Source organism: Arachis duranensis, chromosome 9, assembly GCF_000817695.3.
Source record: "Arachis duranensis cultivar V14167 chromosome 9, aradu.V14167.gnm2.J7QH, whole genome shotgun sequence".
Classification (NCBI taxonomy): Eukaryota; Viridiplantae; Streptophyta; class Magnoliopsida; order Fabales; family Fabaceae; genus Arachis; species Arachis duranensis.
This window is the reverse complement of record NC_029780.3, coordinates 57892432-57897695: the sequence shown is the minus strand read 5'-3', so window position 1 is coordinate 57897695 and position 5264 is coordinate 57892432.

The window sequence follows — 5264 nt, the reverse complement described above, 5'->3', positions numbered from 1 at the left end:
ACTCTTAAGGCTCAAGAAGCACTTGATCATTCAGCTGGAGGCTCTTTACAACTCATGAAAACTACAGAGGAAGCTCAAAACCTCATTGATATGGTGGCCAATAACCAATATTTCTTTGCTCATCAAAGACAACGCCAACCATCACAAAGAAGAGGAGTAATGGAGTTGGAAGGAGTGGATTCAATTCTAGCTCAGAATAAGATAATGCAGTAGCAGATTCAACAACAGTTTGAGCAAGTTGCCAAAAGGATTGATGGCTTGCAAGTTGCATCAGTAAGTGCCACAAGCCAACCATCAACTACTTGGGGTCAGAATGAAGAATTTCAAGAGGAGCAACAGCAAGAGCAAGTCCAATACATGCACACCCAAAATCCTGGAATAAATGATGTCTATGGTGATACTTATAATCCATCTTGGAAGAACCATCCCAACCTCAGATGGGGGGACAACCATAATCAAAACCAACAACCATGGCAAAGAAATTCAAGTAAGAACAATTGGAAAAGCACAAACCACAACCCCCAGCCAAACACTAACCAAAATACATACAGAAAACCACAAAATAATTACCCCAACTCTAACCAGTATCCACCCAATAACCACCCAACAAATCAAAACACCTATCATCATCCATCAACACCCCAAAACCAACCAATCTCACAAGACTCCCAGAGGATCACTAATCTAGAGCTGCTCATGGGGAAAATGATGAAGAACCAAGAATTGACAACAAAGAACCAAGAAGCTTCCATGAAGAACTTAGAAAGGCAAATTGGGCAAATCTCAAAACAAATTTCTGTTGAAAAACCATCAAGCTCACTGCCTAGTGACACCATTCCAAACCCAAAGGAGGAATGCAAGGTCGTGCAACTAAGAAGTGGAAAAGTGTTATTGGATGGTAACCAAGGGGCAACCAAGCATAGTGACAATGAGCCAACAAAGAATGATGAAGCCATCAACAAAGACATGTTAAGCAAGAATGTCCCAGAAAAACTCACAGAGGAAGACAACAAACCACAGAATTTGAAAAAAGGGAAGCAAATAATGGAAGAATCAATTCGAAGACAACATCAAGTGGAGAAGAGCTTAACACCACCACTGCCTTATCCACAGAGATTTCACAAAGAGACAAAGGATCAACATTTCCACAAATTTCTTGAGACTTTCAAGAAGCTGGAAATTAACATACCTTTAGCTGAGGCTTTGGAGCAAATGCCTCTATATGCCAAGTTTTTGAAAGAGCTCATCAACAAGAAAAGAGATTGGAATGAGAAGGAAACGGTGATGCTTAGTGAGGAATGTAGCGCCGTGCTCCAAAAGGGAATCCCACCAAAGCTTAAGGATCCAGGGAGTTTTGTAGTGTCATGCACTATAGGCAAGCTATCCTTGGACAAAGCTCTCTGTGATCTTGGAGCTAGTATCAACTTAATGCCCTTGTCCATGATGAAGAAGCTTGCCATAGAAGAACTCAAACTTAGTTAAGTATGATGATTCTTGAACACAGATACTTATTGAGTCTTTGCCGTGGCCCAAAGCACTCTGTCTTCCCGTATTACCACCGGATACATACATGCCACAGACACATAATTGGGTGAACCTTTTCAGATTGTGACTCAGCTTTGCTAGAGTCCCCAATTAGAGGTGTCCAGGGTTCTTAAGCATACTCTTTTTGCCTTGGATCACAACTTTATTTCTTTCTTTTTCTCTCTTTTCTTTTTTTTTTTCGTTTTCTTTTCTCCCCCTTTTTTTTCGTTTTTCTCTTTCTCTCTTTTTTTTTCTATTCGCTGCTTTTTCTTGCTTCAAGAATCATTTTTATGATTTTTCAGATCCTCAGTAACATGTCTCCTTTTTCATCATTCTTTCAAGAGCCAACATTCATGAACAACAAATTCAAAAGACATATGCACTGTTTAAGCATACATTCAGAAAACAAAAGTATTGCCACCATATCAAAATAATTAATCTATTATAAAATTTAAAATTCATGCAATTCTTCTCTTTTTTCAATTAAGAACATTTTTCATTTAAGAAAGGTGATGGATTCATAGGACATTCATAACTTTAAGGCATAGACACTAAGACACTAATGATCATGAGACACAAACATAGATAAACATAAGCATGATTTTTCGAGAAAAAAAACCGAAAAATAAAGAACAAGGAGATTAAAGAACGGGTCCACCTTAGTGATGGCGGCTTGTTCTTCCTCTTGAAGATCTTATGGAGTGCTTGAGCTCCTCAATGTCTCTTCCTTGCCTTTGTTGCTCCTCTCTCATGATTCTTTGATCTTCTCTAATTTCATGGAGGAGGATGAAATGTTCTTGGTGCTCCACCCTTAGTTGTCCTATGTTGGAACTTAACTCTCCTAGGGAGGTATTGATTTGCTCCCAATAGTTTTGTGGAGGAAAGTGCATCCCTTGAGGTATCTCAGGGATTTCATGATGAGTGGGATCTCTTGTTTGCTCCATCCTTTTCTTAGTGATGGGCTTGTCCTCATCAATGGGGATGTCTCCCTCTATGTCAACTCCAACTGAATAGCAGAGGTGACAAATGAGATGAGGAAAGGCTAACCTTGCTAAGGTAGAGGACTTGTCCGCCACCTTATAAAGTTCTTGGGCTATAACCTCATGAACTTCTACTTCTTCTCCAATCATGATGCTATGAATCATGATGGCCCGGTCTATAGTAACTTTGGACCGGTTGCTAGTCGGAATGATTGAGCGTTGGATAAACTCCAACCATCCTCTAGCCACGGGCTTGAGGTCATGCCTTCTCAGTTGAACCGGCTTTCCTCTTGAATCTCTCTTCCATTGGGCGCCCTCTTCACAAATGACTGTGAGGACTTGGTCCAATCTTTGATCAAAGTTGACCCTTCTAGTGTAAGGATGGTCATCTCCTTGCATCATGGGCAAGTTGAATGCCAACCTTACATTTTCCGGACTAAAATCTAAGTATTTCCCCCAAACCATTGTAAGCCAATTCTTTGGGTCCGATTTCACACTTTGATCATGGTTCTTGGTAATCCATGCATTGGCATAGAACTCTTGAACCATTAAGATTCCGACTTGTTGAATGGGGTTGGTAAGAACTTCCCAACCTCTTATTCGGATCTCATGTCGGATCTCTGGATATTCACTTTTTTGAGTTTGAAAGGGACCTCGGGGATCACCTTCTTCAAGGCCATAACTTCATAGAAGTGGTCTTGATGCACCCTTGAGATGAATCTCTCCATCTCCCATGACTCGGAGGTGGAAGCTTTTGCCTTCCCTTTCCTCTTTCTAGAGGTTTCTCCGGCCTTGGATGCCATAAATGGTTATGGAAAAACAAAAAGCAATGCTTTTACCACACCAAACTTAAAAGGTTTGCTCGTCCTCGAGCAAAAGAAGAAAAAAGAGAGTAGAATAAGAAGAAATGAAGGAGATGGGATGGCTTTGTGGTTCGGCCAAAGGGGAAGAAGTAGTGTTTAGGTTGTGTGAAAATGAAGGAGTGAAGATGGGTTTATATAGGGGTGAAGAGAGGGGTAGGGTTCGGCTATGGGAGGGTGGGTTTGGGTGGGAAAGTGGTTTGAATTTGAATGGTTAGGTAGGTGGGGTTTTATGAAGGATGGATGTGAGTGGTGAAGAGAAAGATGGGATTTGATAGGTGAGGGGTTATTGGGGAAGAGTGGTTGAGGTGATTGGTGAATGGGTGAAGAAGAAGAGAGAGGGTGGTGGGGTAGGTGGGCATCCTGTGGGGTCCACAGATCCTGAGGTGTCAAGGAAAATTCATCCCTGCACCAAGTGGCGAGCAAAAATGCCCTTTGTGCCAATTCTGGCGTTAAACGCCGGGCTAGTGCCCATTTCTGGCGTTTAAAGCCAACATCTTGTCCTTTCCTGGCGTTTAACGCCAGTCTGGTGCCCCTTTCTGGCGTTAAACGCCCAGAATGATGCCAGACTGGGCGTTAAATGCCCATTTGCTGCCCTTACTGGCGTTTAAACGCCAGCAAGGTCTTCCTCCAGGGTGTGCTGTTTTTCTTTCTATTTTTCATTCTATTTTTGCTTTTTCAATTAATTTTGTGACTTCTCATGATCATCAACCTACAGAAAACATAAAATAACAAAGGAAAATAGATAAAATATAACATTGGGTTGCCTCCCAACAAGCACTTCTTTAATGTCAGTAGCTTGACAGTGGGCTCTCATGGAGCCTCACATATGTTCAGAGCAATGTTGGAACCTACCAACACCAAACTTAGAGTTTGAATGTGGGGGTTCAACACCAAACTTAGAAGTTGGTTGTGGCCTCCCAACACCAAACTTAGAGATTGACTGTGGGGGCTCTGTTTGACTCTGTTTTGAGAGAAGCTCTTCATGCTTCCTCTCCATAGTGACAGAGGGATATCCTTGAGCCTTAAACACAAAGGATTCTTCATTCACTTGAATGCTCAATTCTCCTCTGTCCACATCAATCACAGCCTTTGCTGTGGCTAGGAAGGGTCTGCCAAGGATGATGGATTCATCCATGCACTTCCCAGTCTCCAGGACTATGAAATCAGCAGGGATGTAATGGTCTTCAACTTTTACCAGAACATCCTCTACAAGCCTATAAGCTTGTTTTCTTGAATTGTCTACCATCTCTAGTGAGATTTTTGCAGCTTGCACCTCAAAGATCCCTAGCTTCTCCATTACAGAGAGAGGCATGAGGTTTACACTTGACCCTAGGTCACACAAGGCCTTCTTGAAGGTCATGGTGCCTATGGCACAAGGTATTGAGAACTTCCCAGGATCTTGTCTCTTTTGAGGTAGTTTCTGCCTAGACAAGTCATCCAGTTCTTTGGTGAGCAAAGGAGGTTCGTCCTCCTAAGTCTCATTACCAAACAACTTGTCATTTAGCTTCATGATTGCTCCAAGGTATTTAGCAACTTGCTCTTCGGTGACATACTCATCCTCTTCAGATGAAGAATACTCATCAAAGCTCATGAATGGCAGAAGTAAGTCAAATGGAATCTCTATGGTCTCAGTGTGAGCCTCAGATTCCCATGGTTCCTCATTAGGGAACTCATTGGAGGCCAGTGGACGTCCATTGAGGTCTTCCTCATTGGCGTTCACTGCCTCTTCCTCCTCTCCAAATTATTGCTTGGAAGAGTGCTAGGGGGAGTTTAGTAATTTTCTTACTCAGCTGACCCACTTGTGCCTCCAAGTTTCTATGGAGGACCTTGTTTCAGTCATGAAACTTTGAGTGGTTTTGATTAGATCAGAGACCATGGTTGCTAAGTCAGAGTTACT